The sequence below is a fragment of the Gossypium hirsutum genome, chromosome D11 (genome assembly GCF_007990345.1).
Source record: "Gossypium hirsutum isolate 1008001.06 chromosome D11, Gossypium_hirsutum_v2.1, whole genome shotgun sequence".
NCBI lineage: Eukaryota > Viridiplantae > Streptophyta > Magnoliopsida > Malvales > Malvaceae > Gossypium > Gossypium hirsutum.
Genome location: NC_053447.1, coordinates 24,482,878 through 24,503,198, shown reverse-complemented (window position 1 = coordinate 24,503,198; position 20,321 = coordinate 24,482,878). Strand labels below are relative to the sequence as shown.

The window sequence follows — 20,321 nt, the reverse complement described above, 5'->3', positions numbered from 1 at the left end:
GAGATGCTAAAGGGAAAACCCGCAAAGGACACCTTAGGCCAAAGGGGATTTGAGTTGAAAACCTGAAAGGGGCGGCTCAAATATTGATTAAAATGAGGCATGAGGTGATCAGAGCAACTCGAATTTTGATCATATTGGGGCATGTGGTGATCTTACTATGCCTGAATCAACAGGAAAGGATAGGCGACATCTTGGGGCATCGACAAAGCAATGTAAATCTCCTAAACACATGTCAAACTCAGAATGATCTTTAGAAAGTTTGTATGGAGAAGTTCAAGCTGCGATATCTGGGGCACCCAATTTTCATACTATTGAATTTGTTCTTACTTCATTCTTTTCCAAGATACATATTCCCAAATTAATTTCTTTGTTATCCTTCTTTACTATTTTTGATAATTTATTCCTTCCGAGCTATGCTCAGAGCCAACCTTATTCTTATCCATTGTTATGACCTTTTTGCAAGCATGTTGCATTGGAATAATGATTAATGGACTAATAAAACCTTCACAAAGGAAGTTTTGCATATTACTTTGAAAAGTTTCTAAATAATATAGGAGCCTGAAACATGACTATTGTTTAGAACACACCAGGTTTAAAGGTTGGAAATTTGAGAAGGAAGAGTCTAAATTTGGACTTTTTTTTTGGATTTTGTTGTCAAATGCATTGATTGAACAAAATGATAAGATGACGGGTTAATGACAAAGCTTAAATAAACAAGCAAGCGATGATCATCAGGCAAGAGGAAGAGGTTACCTCAGAGAAGAGAGCCTTCATTTGCGCATAAGTCTTTGGTACGACACCCTGAGAATGGTGTAAGAAACCAGAACGATTGAGATCCTATATCCTTGAATTCTGATAAAAGAGGGTGGAGGAAAAGCCACCTATTTCTACCCTTGGATTGCAGTGGGAGAAGGATGACACAAATTGTGCGCCCTAATGGATTAAACTTTAAGGTTTACAGTGGGGGCAACCTGGCTAAATGTTTTTCAGAAAAGCCGGTCAAGCGAGAAGGCGTTGTAGCTCGTCAGTGTTAAAGCCTTGATAAATTTCGAGTAATGACAACCTAAGCGGGATCATTCTCGAAAAAAAATAAAAATAAAAATAAAACTCTGCATTCATGCAAACATTATTCACATGCCTAGTTAGGAGCATTTGATTCATTTTGATCATGCCATCCTAATCATTAGGCATAATTAGGTCCATTATACAGGTCATGTTCCCTAGAGAAGAGATCTGGGAAATTACAGATCTTGTCTCCCTAAGCAATAGCAGAGCAGATCGAAGACGGAAAATCTTATCTTCAAGTGTAAGGAAACATATTTAAGCCACAGGTCTTATCTCCCTAAGATTACAGTGGATTAGATCGAAGAATTCCTAATCAGAAATGGTGAATCTTATCTCTCTGATGTTACAGTGGAGCAGATTGAAGCCAGAAATCTTATCTTCCTGAGATTACAGTGGAGCAAATTGAAGCTAGTAATCCTATCTCCCTGAGATTACAGTGGAGCAGATTAAAATAATGATTTTATCTCTCTGAAGTTACAGTAGAGTAGATCGCAATAGATTGAAGCCAAAAATCTTATCTCCCTGAGATTACAGTGGAGCAGATTGAAGCCAGAAATCTTATCTCCCTGAGATTACAGCAGAGCAGATTGAAGCTAGTAATCCTATCTCCCTGAGATTACAGTGGAGCGGATTAAAATAAAGGATCTTATCTCTCTGAAGTTACAGTAGAGTAGATCGCATCAGATTGAAGCCAGTAATCCTATTTCCCTGAGATTACAGTAGAGCGGATTAAAATAAAGGATCTTATCTCTCTAAAGTTACAGTAGAGTAGATCGCATCAGGTCTTATCTCCTTGAGATTACGGGGGAATAGACCGAAGAATTACGGATCTTATCTCCCAAGCGGTGTAGTGAAACAGATTAAAGCCACAACGGCGAATCTTGCTTCCCCGACATTGCAGATTAAAGCTACAACAGCGAGTTTTACTTCCCTGGCGGTGCATTGGAAGAGATTAAAGCCACATTGGTGAATTGCTTCCCCGACATTGCAGTTAAAAAGATTAAAGCTACAATAGCAAATCTTACTTCCCTGGCGGTGCAGTGGAACAGATTAAAGCCACATCGGTGAATCTTGCTTCCCCAACATTGCAGATTAAAGCTACAACAGTGAATCTTACTTCCCTGGCGGTGCAGTGGAACAGATTAAAGCCACATTGGTGAATCACTTCCCCGACATTGCAGTTAAAAAGATTAAAGCTACAACATCGAATCATACTTCCATGGCGATGCAGTAGAACAGATTAAAGCCAAATCGGTGAATCTTGCTTCCCCGACATTGCAGTTAAAAAGATTAAAGCTACAACAACAAATCTTATCTCCCCAGGCGATGCAGTGGAACGGATTAAAGCCACATTGGTGAATCGCTTCCCCGATATTGCAGTTAAAAAGATTAAAGCCACAGCGGCGAATCCTACCTCTCTGGCGATGCAGTAGAGCAGATTAAAGCCACAACGGTGAATCTTGGCTCCCTGACATTGCGGTTAAAAAGATTAAAGCTACAACAGTGAATCCTACTTCCTTGGTGGTGCAGTGGAACAGATTAAAGCCACATCGGTGAATCTTGATTCCTGGACATTGCAGTTAAAAAGATTAAGGCCACAATGGCGAATCTTACTTTCCAAAAGTTACGAGTTACAGATCCTATCTCCCCGACGTTGCGGTGGAGTGGATCGAGACACCAATTCCTACACCTCTGAAGATGCAGTAGGATGGAATGAGGCTACTTGAAGAAAAAAAGCACCAAGGTCCAACACGACCGGGCAAAATTGGCCTTTTTTAAAGTCTTTGCTCCGTTCCCGTTACACGACAACGAGCAAAGAGGGGCAGCTGTAATACCCAAAATTTGCCCGGCCCGAACACAATTATTAAAACCAAAATAAAAAATATATATAAAATAAATAAATGTCTAGTTTATTACAACAGTAGGCCCAATTAATCAGGCCGCTAAGCCCCAATATCACAAACTTGATTATTAACCCATTACCTAATTACATTACCCCACATCTGGCCCAAATCGTTTTCTACTCAAACCCAATACAAACCTAACCCACTAAGCCTAATCAGCTAACCCTAGCTCGACGTACCAACACCAAAGCAGCATACAAACCCTAGGAAATCACAGGCGCCGCAGCAACGGGACCCAGGCCTCGCACATGCATCACCACTGCACACATTCATTTCCTCCATGCGCGCCCTCCTCCAGCTGGCCTCCGTACCTGCAATAGATAGAGGCAGACAAAACAACAACGAAAATAGCAAGAAAGGACAGAAAATAATACGAGATTTTTTTCTGTAATTTTTCTTTTTATTTTTATCCTGTTGTTTTTCGGCCATATAAGGCCATTTTCAAAAATTTGTAAAGGGGGGGATTGAATACACACACAAAAACACACACACAGAGAGGCATATTGTATCAAGAACAAAATCAATACAAAAACAAGGTTTTCTTTTGTTTTCCTCTTTTTCGATTCTCTTTTCGATTTATATTGTTTTCCTTTTTCTGTTTTTTTATCAGATGGATATATATATATAGGAGTAGATATAGAATAAAAGGGGGGCTAGGGTTCTTTTTTTTCTTTTTAACTTTTGTTTTAAATGAAAAAAGGTTGCTAATTAGGTTTTAATGGGACATTTATGTGCGTTGAAAAACGACTTCATTTGATAGCCCTCGACCCGCGCGGTGACCCGACCCGAGGGAAGGATCCGCGCACTTTGGGCGTTTGGTCTATTTGCCCGAGAAGTCCCTCTTGTTTTGTGGTGTTTCGATTTGATTTTCTTCAATATTTTTAATTTGAATCGCTTTTTTATTTTGATTTCAATTTGATCCATAGTTGTGCGACGTCATTTTCGTTGTTTGGATTTAAATGTTGAATTTGCATGTCTAATTGCAGCAATGGTCCCTTTAATGTTTAGCGTTGCTCAATTCAGTCGTTTGTTTATTTGTTTCAAATTTGCCCCTAGGATTTGGTTTTATTTCTAAATTAATCCATTGTTTTTGTTTACTAAATAAACTGGTTTATTATTATTATTATTACTGGTCACTATTAATTATTTTATTATTCATCAATTTCCCTAGTCGTTATATATATTCATTTTTATTTTGTTATATAGTATCTTTTTTGTGTTTTCCAAATATTATTATTTATTTTTTTGTAATATATTATTTTATAGATTTTATGTTTGACTAGTAAAATTTGTACACATTTTATGATTATTTTAAAAAAACCATATATATGTATATTTTTAAATTTAAAGATTTATACAATAATATTTCATAATTCCAATTCTATTTTATATGTATATACAATTTATACTAAATATTTTTTATACGTATGTATATAATAATATACCACTAATTTCAAATTGTAAATTTTTACCTATTTTCTCTATATAAATATTTTATGTCTTTTAAAATTTCTATTATTATATAAATATATATTATTTATATTAAATATTCCATTTTGTATGTATTCCTTATTTAATTTAAAACACATATACTAATTTTGTGATTTATTCTTTTTATTTTATTTTATTTTTTTCTTATAATTCTTTCTTTAAAATTCATTTAAACATTTGTATTCATTTTTTTAATTCTATTACAAAATTATTTCAAATCTTCGTAAATTATTTTTTTTAATTTTGTGTAAATACTTTGCTAAGTTCAAATTCCTTTTCTCTTTTTAAATTAGTTACATTTTATCTTCTTTTAGATTAATAACTTTCGAATGCTGATATTGATATTGACATAATGTACGATTAAAATTATTTTTGCTATCTTTGTTAGTATTAATTTATTATTTGTTCATTATTCTTTGATTTGTGTTTGGATTATATATTATCTTTTACGTCATACATCCCTTTTCAATCATGTTATATTTGTAAAAATTGTGTTTTATCAAAGCACTACAATCATTCTATTTCAATTCTTCTCGATGAATTTAAATAACCAAATGCTTATTTTGTTAAAACCGTATAATTTCAAAATAAAACTTTGTTGATTTCAAGATGTCGGATCCTAACTTACTGGATATGGCATTTAGTCATCTCAATTTTAAAATAAAGGCAATATTTGAGATTTAAGAATTTCAAGAAATTGAACCCTAACTTACTGGATTCTGATTTCTCGATTGACTTAAACAATCAAGTAACCTTCTTTAAACTCATGATCTTCATAAAAAAGGTACACATTTAATTTCGAAGATAGAATTGTAACACCCTAACTCACTGGGTGTGATAATTTATTTCGTCGAGATAAGTGCGTCTCATCATTCAATCTAGTTTGTCCAAGTTTTTTTCATCAAGGAACGTATTTAAAATATTTTCAAGGTTTCGACATTAAGACATTAAAAAATCAATTCGGTACCAATTTTAGGCGCCACGAGGGTGCTAACCCTTCGTCGTGCGTAATCGACTCCCGAATCTATTTTTTCAAAATTTCGCAGACGAAAAAATTATTTTCAAGGTGATCCGATCACACCTTAATAAAAGATCGGTGGCGACTCCCATTTTCATTTTTAAAAGTCGATCCCCAGTTTTCAAATTATAATAACTAGTGGTTTTGACACAAGTTAATTATGTAACTCAACCTTCATACACCTAGGTCAAACCATAATCCTACAACATTTATCAAGGAGCTGACCATCAATCTGACTTATCAAAATAGCGCGGTTTCTGAGAATGGGGTACAACAGTGGATTAGAGTATCATTAAATAGAAATTAGACATTAATTAAAGTTAATAAAAGGTTAATCTAGAGAGTTTTGTAGTTAAAGCTTATGGACTAAATTGTAAGGTTAGCAAAACTGGTGAGGTCAATATGTAGATATTAAAAGCATGATTTAGAAAATTAAAGGTCCTTATCTTGTAAATATCCCTAGCGTTAATAGCGATATGCCTATTTATGAATTTGTAATAGAGGGAATGGTTAAAAGAGTTATTTTCCACAATCATTTTTCCAAAGGAAAAAAAAACACAAAATTCTCTCAAACTCTTTTTTGCTTTTTTGACTTGTAATATTGGGTTTAAGGTTTAAGAGTTAATCCATTTATCTTTGCTTGTATCCATATTTGGTTAATAGGGGATATAAATTTTTAGAATTAAAACACATATTGGGAACACCACGTGTTATCCATATTTGATATAAATCTTCATATATCATCATCAACAATGTAGCTTTAGCTTCATTTCAACCCATGTTCAAGCATTGCCTTCATATCACACTATAATTATTCAACTCATTAACATGGCACATCCAATAAAATTATATAACAGTGTATCATCAACAAAAAATCAAATTATAATGTGCCATCAGCAAAAACATCCTAAACTAAATCACTTAAAGAAATTATACTAGGAATTTTGTTTAAGCTAGTACAAACTAAATTGTCATGCCTCAATAAAATTTCCCTTGGCCTTTGATGTCTTCCACTTCCTTGGCTACAACAATCAATTGAAATGATAAAAAAATTTAGAAATATATAATCAAACATTAAAACCACCTAAAACTATTAATGAGATGCAATTCATTACAGTGAGAACTTTCTAACTTCTATAAAAATATTAAGAGAAATACAATCTAACTTAACTGTACCTAAAACCTAAACGTGGAATAGAAACTCTTACGCTCTCAAAAACCACCAACCCCTCATGAACAAACACACACTCTTTTTAGAACTTCTAAAAGCTCTCAACAATGACAACTTAAGAAACCTTAATCAAACCTCTCTCTAACTTAAATTTAAGCTATCACGCTACATTCTAACCTCATTTCTAACAGTAATCTAACTCACAAACATCAAGGAAAACTCGGACCAATGCTTTCTCTATTTACATGAAAAATCTCAAAAGTAAAGGAAAAGTAAAAATAAAATCAAAACTCATGTTTCAAGGATTACAAATTAATGTTGGAACACACTTTACCCTGTTGTAGAAATAAAAAATTTAGCAAAGAATTCAAAAATTAATTCCTTTCTCCTCCACCAAAATCTATTGTGACTTAAGAGAAAGCCATGGGAAATATTAAAAAATCTTGATATAAAATCATTGTTTAATAAAATATTTTATTGAAAAACAATCTTAAATTCAAACTTGCATAAATGGAAACCAAAATTGCAAGTTGAAAAGGCCTGAAGAGTTGAGAGAATTGTGTGTGTGTGTGTATGTGTCGTTCTTTGGAAAAATGATCATGGAAAATAATTCCCTTAACTGTTCCCTCTCTTACAAATTTAAAAATAGGCACATTTCTATTAAAGGCTTGTGATATTTACAAGATAATGGCCTTTAATATGCTAAATCATGCTTTCTAATATTCACACATTGATCCTAATAATTTTGATAAACTTACAATTTAGTCCATAAGTCATAACTACTAAACCCTCTAAATTACCCCTTACTAACTCTAATTAATGTCTAATTTCTATTTAATGCCACTCTAATTCATTATCATAACCATTCTCGGAAGCCTCTCAGTTTGACTTCCCGAAATGGCTCAATTTAATAAATTTGAGATAAAATCATGGAACTCCAAGAAGAAGAATAAGTAGCATAATCAAACTTGGAATTGGTCATTATGACACGAGCTTAAACTATAATATTGCTCCTAAGCGCGAGCCCAAACAATTCATCCAAAACAATAATACTCCTAAACACAAGCTTAAACTGTTCAGCCTAAACGATGATGCTCCTAAGCACGAGCTTAAACTATTCATCCAAAATAAATGACGATGCTCTTAATCATAAGCATAAACAGTTCTTCCAAAATGATGTGGCTCTTAAGCATGAGCTTGGTTTTATCACCAGGTTCAGTCACCACCACAAAAAAAAAAGATCCCTAGAGCTGAACTTCAAAGTGTATTGGATTTCAAAGCTGGACTTCCACCTCAAGTTGGAAATGAATCTGCCTTGGAGAACAAATTTGGTAAAATCAAGTTCTAAGAAAAAGCTTAAGGGCTTGAGTTTTCAAAACCTAACCTCCATATCGAGTTGGAAAACAAATCTACTCTGGGTCATGATGTAATAATAAATAATGAGACTAATCATTAGTCATTCAGTTTGGTGCAGGCTTGATTTTCAATTATCTTAGTGCTTCGATGGATATACCTTGGTCTTTATGTTTGGTATATGCTTCACCATCTTGATGTTGCAAAATGTTGAATGAATTTTCCTGCCATCTGGATGCATCAAAACAAATAGACTTTCACTATTTCAATATGGACTCTTGTAAAATCTAAGGTTTGGTTGCCACCAACGATGAATGAGCTATCTTCACCACCTTGGTGCCTCAAAATCTAGATGGATAATCTTTGGTGTGCATAAGTTATTTTCGCCACCCTGGTGTTTCTATGTCTAAGATGGAACTTCCTTGGCACATGCTCTTCCTCTCACTATATTGACACTTCAAAGTCTAAGACAGATTTCTAATAAGCGCAACATGTTTTATTTATCAACCATGAGAAAGTTGTGAAGTTTGAGATTAATTGTCATTGGTCATGATGGACATTGCATGTTCTTCCACCATGTTGATGTTGTTAAGATCAGAATTGTCTCCATATTGATATTGCAAAGTTCGAAATTGATCTTCCTGTACCATATTGATGTTGCAAAGTTTAGAATTAATTTTCCCTTTCCATGTTGATTTTATGAAGCTCAGAACAAATCTTTCTCTCTCCAAATTGATTTCCAAAATTTGGAATTGATCCATCTTGGTCATCACGAATGCCATATGTTCTATCACTTACCGTGTTGATCGATAGTCATGAGTTATAACACAATTGACTTCAAATTCTCTACTTGAGCTTTCGAGAAAGAAAAACAACAACAATCGGTATAATAAGGAGGAAATATCGATTAGATTGGTATAAAATTCAATAGTCGAACCTTGCTTTTGTAGGAAAACAAATACGAGTTCTACATTATCATCGACTATAACTTTTAATTGCTTTTGGATGTCAATCTAATGAGATAAAGTTGATAAAATATTTGTCAATTAAAGGGTCTTAATTTCAATAGAAACACGATGCAATTTTTCTCAGACTACAAATCAAGGTCTACGAGTTTGCATAGGATTACAACTCTATATTTGACATTTACAAGGGATAAGGAAAAAATTGTTCCTACAATCAGATTCCTTTAAGAATTGAAGTTTGGTCAAAGTAAAATACCTTGTTCAGCTACAGAAAGGTTTCATGGTTTAATGACTTAAGCTTTTATGTGGTTTTATAATATGAAAACTTTCTCAGCCATGATTTCAAAGCAGTTAAAGTTTTTTTATTTTATGAAATTTCATTAAAAAAGATACTTATGACAACAAATTAAATTTCAATACTAGTTCACTTACTACATACAATTAAGTTTGTGTACGAGATCAAGTCTTAAAAGGGTATTTGTAGATTAATTTTTTTAGAACAATTACAAAGTGTCACATGTCAAGTTAAAATTACCGTAAGTTAAGCCAAAATTACTACAAGTAAAAATAATGACATCATATACAATCTCATAATTATTATTCTTTAATTAATTTAAATTAATTGAGAGATAAATAATAAAAATTTATATTGTCACTAATTAAATTAAAAATAAGTAAGTGATAATATTAAATAATTATTGTTAAGGCAAGATGTGAAGAATGAAAATGAGTGGCAGTCGGCAATGCCCACTGCAGGCTACCATTGAGGTAGTTTAATTGAAGATACTATGTTCTATCTATAGACATGTTAATGTGTTGTTTTGTTGAAGATACTATGTTCCATCTATGGAAATCCTTGGCCTTTGAAGATTGGATTGGATACGAGTGAATCAATTCAACCTTTAGAATGTAGAGATTTGATCAAGATTGTGTTGTTGTTTTGGAGATCATATCTCCGATTGCTTGTTCTTTGAATGTTGATATTGTAATAGTTATTTTCAAGGAGTTATTTTGTATTCACTTAGATTCTATGTTAGCCAAGCCGAAATTGATATATAATTTGGGGATTGTCTAGGTTTTGTATTATAGCTTATTGAAACACTTTAATTTGTTCATTGAGGAACAATTTTTGTGAAAGAGTGCAAACTATATTGTAAACATTGTTGAGTGTTTATTGCCCAAGTTCTCAGGGGGATAATTCGGAGGTGAGTGTTCTAGCCTTTAGGTACAAAGATGAAATCTCTATACTTAGGGAGTGATAGTGGATTAAAGATAGTGGAATTACTTACTGAGCTAGGGTTCGTAGACATAGGGAAACTGAATTGCGTAAATAAACTTTGGTGTTCTTTGTGTTTTTTTGCACAGTTTTTGCAGTGTCAAGCTGTAGTGGCCACTGTAGTCAAGCACTTTCATTAATAGTTTTCAAATTAATGAAACAACAATAGGTAGAAACAATTATTTTATCTCTAAATAAATTAAATAAATAACAAAAGAGTTTATCTTTTTGGATCACTTCAAATGAAGAGTTTATATTCCACAAGAACTTCTTTTAACTGGAGTGGTTAACGCTATAATATGAGGTCACTTCTAAGCCATTCAAAAACTCCACAAGTTTAGAAATCCATTTGGAAATTGAAGTCTGAGGAGAAGATTTTGAAGATTAGAAGTTCTTTCCAAAATCTCAAAAAGTCTCAAAAATTTTTGAAGAACTCAAAGAAATTATGATGAACACTACATTAGCTTTAAAGAAAGTGGCTTTTTGATCTTGTTCAATCGATTGAAAGGATCTAAACTCATTCTTTCAAAATCAAACCTAGAAAGCCTTTGAAACAGAATCATCCTTACATCTAATATTAAGTCTAGACGACCCTTAGATCAAAACCTTCCCAATTCCATTGCAGCAAAAGAAACAAAATCCATTGTAAGGATCAAGTCTCAATGACCCTTGAAGCAAAACCATCCATCCAAGATCAAGTCTCGAAGACCCTTGGGTCTAAACTATCTCCGAACACATTTTCAAGATCAAGTCTCGACAACCCTTGAAGCGAACATCAATTACTTATGGTCAAGTCTCAACGATCCGTGAAATGACTCGTATCCATCCAAGATTAAGTCTACATGGTCCTTAGATCGAAGACCCATCAAAGAGAAGAATCAACTGAGTCTTCTTTGTAACCAATAAATTCATAGATTATAACTTCTTTTCAAAAGTGATAAATAAAATTTGACTCCGAAATTTCCAGTTAGTTTTCGACTTGAAATTTGTGTATATATGATGCATGAGTTGGTTGTATTAAGAATTGGACTATATTTGATAACTTCACTTTGTTATTTTCAACATTGATACTATTATTAAATAATAAAATTTAGTAAATCTATAATGAAATTGTAAAATTTAAATGATTGTTTATTTTTTAATAATGTTATTTATTTTATTATTTTTTATTTTTATAAAAAACTTTAATAAATTGTAACATTTATAAAAGATATTGTTTTATTTTCTTCTCTCAACAATAAAAATTATTTATTATTCAAATATAGAAAGCAAATTTAAAAGTTTGAAAACGATGGATTCTGCAATCGACGTCGGAAGGTCAACAAAGAAGGTTAAATGTAGGACGTACGAATCACTGGATCTTGATGACCTAGTGGTAAACGAAAAAGGGATTAGAGTGGATAGGGTTGGTACTCAACTTGTATCATGGAAAGAAAAGTTGATGGGAAGTGCTTCTATAGGGGCTAATATGCAGTAAGAGGAGGATTTCGAATTGGAGGATGGGGACGTGAATACGGTGATCATGGATGGTGTGCCATCAATAACTTTCCCTAATCGGGTACATCATTTCATTGCTAAGCGAATGCCAATAATAGTGATTGTTAAGCTACTTGGGAGGAAAATTTCATATTTTGCCATGGTTAACAAATTGCTGGCAATTTGGAGAACAAATCAACCTTTGCAGATCAGACCTTGAATATGATTATTTCTTGGTCAAATTTCAAACTGATGAGGAATATTTAGAGGTGTTGTCTAGTGGACCATGACAATATTTGGGCACTATCTGGCAGTGAGACCCTGGACCCCGACATTTTCAACGGATCAACCTTATCCGTCAAGCCTGTTGGTTTGGATTAGATTGCTTGGGCTGCTAGAAGGTATGTATATTAAAAGCTGTCTACGGTTTATTGGTAATATGATAGGGACGATTGCAAAAATTGACTAAAATATTGATAGTACTTCTGGAGGTCAATTCGTGAGGCTTGCAGCCTTTATTGATTTGGGAAAACCGTTGGTCTCGAAAGTGCAAATTGATGGGAAATTTCAACGTGTGGAGTATGAAGGTGTGGAGTATGAACTGTCAAGGGTGTGGGCATCCCCATTTTCGAAATTTCTTTGTCAAATGTAAAAAGGAATTTGAACCAGATTTTGTTGTTTTATTTGAGATAAGAATCAACGGATGTAAAGCTGACTCAGTGATAGCTAAGCTTGGGTTTGAAAATTCTTTTAGAGTGGAAGCCATGGGATTTGCTGAGGGTATATGGCTGCTATGGAATGATGATATTATTGTTGATATCTTGAAGGTGCATACACTATTTATACATATGAGAATTTGGGTTGATGGGAATTGAACTCCTTTTTGTGCACTACAATTTATGCAAGTCCTCAATGTAATACAAGACAAGAACTCTGGAATAACTTGGAAGTAATAGCTGCTGAAGTGGTGGAACCATGGGTTTTTGTTGGGGATTTTAATGTCGCTTTAAGCTGTGAAGAAAGGCGTGAAGGGCAGAGGCTCAAAATTTGGGCTGTAACCACTTTAAGTCTTTAGTGTTTCAATAGGAACTCTTAAATTTTGGGTTTCAGGGATTGATATATACTTGGAGCAACGACAATCTTTCTTAACGTTTAGATAGAGCCCTAGGTAATGATCTTTGGTTATCCTTTGCACCTAATTACTATGTTCGACACTTTTATAGGTTGAAATCAAACCATCGACCAATCCTTGTTTCGGCTAGTATGACTAAATGAGGAGATGGTGAGAGGCCCTTTCGTTTCTTAGCAAGCTAGCAAACTCATCTAGAGTTTCGTGATGTTATTGCAAAACCCTGGAGATTTGATGTTAGTATTATAGAGAATTTGGAGAGGTTAACTCAGTAGATTAAAGATTGGAATAAGATAGTGTTTGGGAATATTTTTTCACAAAAAGGAGGGTGTTGAGAAAGTTGGATTGGGTTTAGGAAAGGTTAGAACGATGTTGTTCTGAACGTTTAAAACAAAAAGAAATGGAAATTCGCTTAGATATTGAAAAAAAATTACATCAAGAGGAGCTTCTATGGTTCCAAAAGTCACGATGTGAATTGCTTTGGAATGGTGATCAAAACACAAAATATTTCCATGGTCGTAATATGAAAATGAAGAAGTAGAATAGAATTGAGGCTTTGAAAATTGATGAGTCAGAGTGGTGCTTCGATAGTGAGCAGTTAAGGAAGCATGCATATGATTACCAGCTTGGAGATTACCCAATTTAGGGGCGCTTTTTGAGGATTAAAGTGGGATTTCTTTAAATGCTCTCTTGCGAGGTGTCTATGGAAGAAGTCAAACATTTTATGTTTAGTAATGCCCCTCTAAAATCACTGGGAATCAACTGTTTTCATACAAAATTTTATAAAGATAATTCGCATATTGTAGGCGGAAGTGTCTTTGAAATGGTTAAAGAAGTTTTTAGTGGAGGGATTTTAGAGCCAAATCTCAATAGAACTCTTCTAGTTCTTATCCCTAAAATCATTGGTGTAGAAACTATTAATCAATTTTGCCCAATTAGTCTTTGTATCGTGTTATATAAGGTCATCACTAAATTAATTGTTATTTACCTTCGTCGAGGAATGCAAATTTTGGTAAAGCAAAATCAGTCAAGTTTTATTGCATCACGAAGCACATCGGATAACATAGTAGTGGCACAAGAAGCTATTCATACAATGAAAAATACAAAGAGTAAGAAGGGCTAGATAGCTGTAAAGGTCGATATGGAGACAGTTTGTGATCGGGTTAGATGGGATTTGTTACGAGGAACTTTGCTTGATGCGAGAATTTCGGAAGCTCTGATGAGGATTATAATGGATTGCGTTTCGGTATCATCCATGCAATTACCTTGGAATGGGAAGGTCATGAAGTAATTTAATCCATTTTAGGTATAGAATGTTTGGGACAGTTGATTTATATGGTAGTCGAACAACATTGTTGGGAACCACTCATGCTTTCTTGTAGAGGTCCAAGAGTGTCTCATTTTTTTTGCGGATGATCTAATACTTCTTGTAGGGCAGATATGAAAGGTGCTGACTGTCTGAAGTATGTGTTGGATACTCTCTGTTACTTCTCTAGGCTTCGGGTTAATCAACAAAAGACTCAAGTTTATTTCTTGAATAATGTTAATATGGAGGAATAATTAAGGCTTTATGCCAAACTTGGTTTCTCTAAAGTTAGTAATCTGGGAAGATACTTGGGATTGCCTTTAATATATGGTCGAGTTGGAGTTGATTCGTTTCAGTTCATCATAGATAAAGTTCAAAATTATCCTTAGCCATAAGAGTCACCTTGGTTAAATTAGTCTTAATGGCTATACCAATTTTTTTATGGCAATGACTCGTATTCCTATTTTTAATTGCCAAGAGATCTGATAAGTGATCAAAGTAACATGTTTTAATTTCGTTCTTAATGTATTTTTGGATGATTATTCAATGTAAAACGGTGAATTTTATGCTTTTAATCCTTTAAAGTCATGTTTCTATTTAAGGAGAACAAGGAGAGAAAAATGAGCAAAAATCAAAAAATTAGAACAAGTTTCACGAGCCACACGGGCTGAGCCATTCCAAACAGGATGGACACACGGTCTTGTGAGCCACACAGGCTACCACATGGCCATGTGCCAGACCGTGTGGATTTCACAAATTGCACTCCAAACAAGCGAAAAAAAATGTAATTTTTAGGTTTTTTGAGTATTCTAAGACCTATATATGACAATGCTAGGAAGAGAGGAGTAAGCCGTCAAGGAATATTGAACAAAACAACTCGAAAAACACCATTGGAGTCAACTCTGAAGTAGATTTCCATCAAGATTGAAGATCTCATTTTGATTTCTTTGAAGTTTATTATGAGTTTCTTTATTTCTTGTGGTTATATTGTCTTTGAGATATTTTATTTGGGATTATGGACTAATTTTCTAAATACCTAGAGGAGATGAACCCTATGACGAATTCTGTCTTTGATTTCTGTTTTATGCAATAAATACTTGAATCTTGTTCTCAATTATGTGTGTTTAATTCTTGGTTTACGATTTTCAGACTATTAATCCATGTTTGTTGTGCTTAAATTAGATGAGGAATAGACTCTGCTTAAGAGTAGATCTAGCATAATTGAGTGGAGTTGCATGCAATCCTAGAGTCAGTTGCTCTTACTCTCAAAAGAAATATTAGCATAATATAGGGATTTCTACGTATCAAGATGCTAAGTGGATAAATTGTTTAATTCAGATTAATAATGACAGATAAAATCTAGGTGGATTCCTTCCTGGGTATTGTTTCGTTTCTTAGTTGTTAATCGTTTGTTTTCCTGATTTGTTCTTTTCCTTGTTCTTTAATTAATTTTAGTTTTGATCAATCACTCCAAATTTTTGGTTAAATAATAGAAAGATGGTAATTACTAGCACTTGTAGTCCTGATGGGAAAGATATCTTTGCTCAAAGTAGTTATACTAATAATTGATAGGTGCACTTGCCTTAGTCATATTTTTAGTTGGTTTACGGTTGCATCAAGTTTTTGGCGCTGTTGCCGGGGATTGAAATATTAGGAAAACTTTATTTTTATTAATTTAGCCATTTTTTTATTTTTATTTCTAATTTAATTTTTATATTTTAATTTTTTGTTTGTTTGCTTCTGGCAGGTTCTTTTGATTTATGACTAGAGGAAACTCGTTAGATCCATTACTTTTTGATAATGAGATTGAAAAGACTACTCATAGAAATAGTAGAGAGGTTAAAGAAGAAAGGAAATGGCAATTGAATATAGTAGACGATCATAAGGAAAAGGATATTACTTGGAGATGGGTGATAATCACAATAATCTACTACCTCCTACAGCTCCTGCTCCTCCGAGTATGTATGATTATGCTAAGCCTACTCTAATTGGGACTGAATCGAGTATTATGAGACCTGCCACAACTGCAAAGAATTTTGAACTGAAGCTGAACACAATTCAAATGATACAACAATATGTTTAGTTTGATAGTTTGCAAGATGACGATCCAAATACTCATTTGACTAACTTTCTAGAGATTTGTGACACATTCAAGATCAATGGCGTTTCTGATGATTCCATACACTTATTGCTATTACCATTCTCTTTGAGAAGTAAGGCAAAACAATGGTTGAATTCACTTCCATGAGATTCTATTACAACTTGGGATCAAATGACTGAAAAGTTTCTGTTGAAGTACTTCCCACTGGCCAAAACAGCTAAGTTGAGAAATGACATCTCTTCTTTTGTTCAATTTGATATGGAGACATTATATGATGTATGGGAGAGATTTAAAGATCTGTTAAGAAGGTGCCCTCATCATGGGTTACCTTTGTGGTTACAAGTTCAAACTTTCTACAATGGTTTGAATCTCTCAACTAGGCAATTAACTGATGCAACAGTTGGTGAAACACTGAATAATAAAGCACCCAAGGAAGCTCAATAGTTTATTGAAGAAATAGCACTGAATAACTATTAGTGACAAGTCAAGAGAACAAAACCGATGAAAACAACCGGTTTTTTTAATATAGATGCAGTTGCTAAGTTGGCAAGCCAAGTGGAAACACTGAATAAAAAATTTAATGGTTTGAATTTTTCTAAGCAGGTAAATCCAGTGATGCAATGTGATGCAAATGGAGTGGATATGATTAATCCAAAATATTCATCCTTGAAGTCTAACATGGAGCATGAGCAAGTTGAGTTTTTGGGTAATAATTCTAGACCTCAAAATAACCCATATAGCAATACTTATAAATGCAGGATAAATGAATCATCCAAATCTTTCTTAGGGCGGTTAGGAAAATCTAAGGTCACAAACCCCTCCAGATTTTTAGAAACCTTATCAGCAAGAGAAGAAACCGAACCTTGTGGAGATGTTGGCTAAATTTATTTTGGTGTCAGAAACTCGATTTCAAAAAACTAAAACAACACCAAAAAATCAGCAAGTATCGATTCATGGGCTTGGAAATCAAATTGGACAACTTGCCAAACTTTTTTCGAAAAGACCGCAAGGTAGCTTACCTTGCAACACCGAAACTAACCCAAGGGAGAAAATCCACGCAATCATTGTTCGAAATGTGGAAGGGTTAGTCTAGTCGGAAAAGAAGTCAAAGCTAGAAACTGCTGTGAAAAGTGATGCAGTTTAGGAAAGTAAGAAAGAGCATAAGCTGGTGGTTAGAGAATACAAACCACGAATTCCATATTCAACAGCATTGAAGAGAGACCGCATAAACGAACAATATGGTAAATTTCTTGAACTTTAAAAAAAAACTACATCTTAACTTACCTTTTGTTGAAGCCCTTTCGTAGATGCCAAAGTATGTAAAATTTTTAAAGGAGCTGTTAACAAATAAAAGGAAGTTAGATGACTTGTTGATAATGGAGATTAATGTACTTTGCTCGGCCGTTATCCAAAACAAAGTACCCAACAAACTTAAAGATCCAGGGAGTTTTAATGTTCCTTGTCTCATTGGTAGTTTAAATGTTGAAAAAGATTTGGCTGATTTAGGGGCTAGTATAAATGTCATGCCTTATAAGATGTTCAAACAACTTGGTCTTGGGGAACCCAAACCCACTAGGATGAGTATTTAATTAGCGGATAGATCAATTAGATATCATAGGGGTATTGTTGAGGATGTACTTGTGAAATTAGATAAATTTATATTCCGTATTGATATTGTTGTGTTGGACATGAATGAGGATATTGAGGTACCTATGATCTTAGGTCGACCCTTTTTAGCCACTGCGAGAACTATTATTGATGTAGGTATTGGTGAACTTGTGCTTCGTGTAGGTGAAGAAAATATTACTCTTCAAGCACGTGATTTTGTGAGAGTCCCTAGTGAGCGAGATGATACTAATTATTCTATTAATATTAGTAGTCATGTGGCTTAACGTTCTTTGTAGGAAATCCATCATGAAAATGTGTTGGATTCATATTTTATTCAAAGTAATAGAACTCGAAGGAAAATTGAAGAGCGAATGGTGCAACTCAACGAACTAGATGAGTGGTGAATGAAGGATGATGAGAAACCGAGAAAATATAAGGAAGAAACAAAGAGACTTCATGATGTGCATGTGAAGAGAATGAACCAATTCAAAGTTGGGGACAAAGTGCTGTTAGACATATTGGATCTGTGGATTTTTCCTTTAGAGTTTAAGTCAAGAGGGTCTAACCTATTTATGGTAAAATTTATTTTTCCATACGGTAAAGTTGAGGTAACACATTCTGAATTCAACACACTCAAGGTAAATAGTACTTGTCTCAAACCTTATTTTGGTGGTTAAACTAATATCGGGAGAGAGGAACTTCGGCTCCAAGATCTGCCTTAATCGTGAGCTTAAAAAGAGAAGTCGAGCTTAGACTCTAAATAAGCGCTTCTCAGGAGGCAACCCAAATATTTTTGTGTTATTTATTTATTTTACTTTCTTAAAAAAACAAAAAAATTGATTACTTTCATTTTTATATTTATTACTTCAATTTTTTTTTTGAAAAAATAATTGCAAAAAAAGGGCTCACACGAATTGGGGTGGTCTACACGGCCTAGAGACACGACCGTGTGGATGCTGGAGCTAATTTTTTTTCAATTTTAATTTTCCCCACTTGGGCACTGAGAGTTATACAGACTAGAGACTCTCACACGGCCTGTCACATGGGCATGTGTGAGACTGTGTGACTCGTACGACCTCGCACACGAGCGTGGAAGAAGGGAAGGGTGATCGCACACAGTTGTGTCACACACGGCCGAGAGACACAGTCGTGTGAGACACACGTCCTGGACACAAGGGAGTGACCTGGGACGTGTGAGTCCCTAAGCTGAATTTTTTTAAAATCTCGAAATGGAATACGGGCTTAGAGGCACATAGGAGTACGACACAACTGTGTGGCCTAACGAGCCAATACACGACAGTGTCTCCCTTTTAAAAATGAAAACCCTAATTTTTTTAGATTATCATTTTCCTCTCCGCGTCGCTGCCCCTACCCTTTCCTCTCTAACTAGTCACCTTCACGCCACCGACCCCCATCACCTTCCACTGCTCGTGACACTGGACTCGCTATTGATCTTTCTTTTTCTACCCCATTAGCCACCTATATGCATCCCCCAAATCTCTTTCCCCTTGTCAAATTAGACCTCTTTCCCCTCCTTCTTAACCCTCTCCCCCACCCGAAAACTAACACCTCCCATCTTTACCTTCTTTAAACCATTGTTTCCCCCGTCTCTCTCATCGGTCGTGCTTCCTGAACCGTGAGCAACTATCGTCTTCGACCGTCGCTCTGATCGTGAATTGATCTCTGTGTGTTTTCCCCTCCTTTCCCCACTTACAGTTGCTCAAAACCCCAGATCTGTTGTCATCCATTCCTCATTGCACCAATCGTCGTGCCTTCGCCATGGTGTGCACCTCCCCTATGCCACCGCTGTCTGCCAAATCAACCCCTACCATTTGGTCCCACTTTTTTGTTTTTGTATTTATTTATTACTAATATTATTTATTTTTAATTGTGTTGTTTTAGTCTTACTACTATATTGTTTATTAGTATTATATATTTATTAGGATTATTTTTATTATCATAGTTATTTTGATTATTGTTATTAACATTAGGTTTAGTTTTAATTAGTATTGTTGTTGTTGTTGTTGTTGTTGTTACTACTATTATATTATCATTTTGATGACTGCTAGGTATTATATTTGAATATTAACACTAGATTTGTTATTATTCTTTTGCATAGTTTAGGTCTTAGTTTCGGTTCGAGTTCGGTGTTCGTTGTACATTTGATTGGATTGCTCCATTGTGTTCATTATAATTGTTGTGTGTTTCGTGCATTTGATCTTTTAATCTATTATCCTGTTGATATACTTGTTTTTATCTCTTATTTTAGGTACATTATGCCAAACACGAGAGGCAAATCTAAGGTTCCTATTCCCACTTCAAAAAAACGAAAGACACCGGGCGTGACCTCATCATCGGTTCCTTCCTTAATCGTGAGACATTCGTGTCTCTAATCATCTCAGTTCCACATGAGGACCAATATTAGTATTTACGAGAGTGACCCTTGGGTTCAGGTCGT

The 20,321-nt window shown here is 34.4% G+C and overlaps 1 non-coding gene across 1 annotated transcript; it reads right to left on the bottom strand.

The window, feature by feature from the left end:
- Positions 1 to 16,474: 16,474 nt before the first annotated feature.
- On the bottom strand, positions 16,475 to 16,581 carry LOC121224044 (small nucleolar RNA R71). The gene has a single exon (XR_005921507.1). It is a non-coding gene; the product is annotated as a small nucleolar RNA R71 (small nucleolar RNA).
- Between the last annotated feature and the right edge of the window lie 3,740 nt (positions 16,582 to 20,321).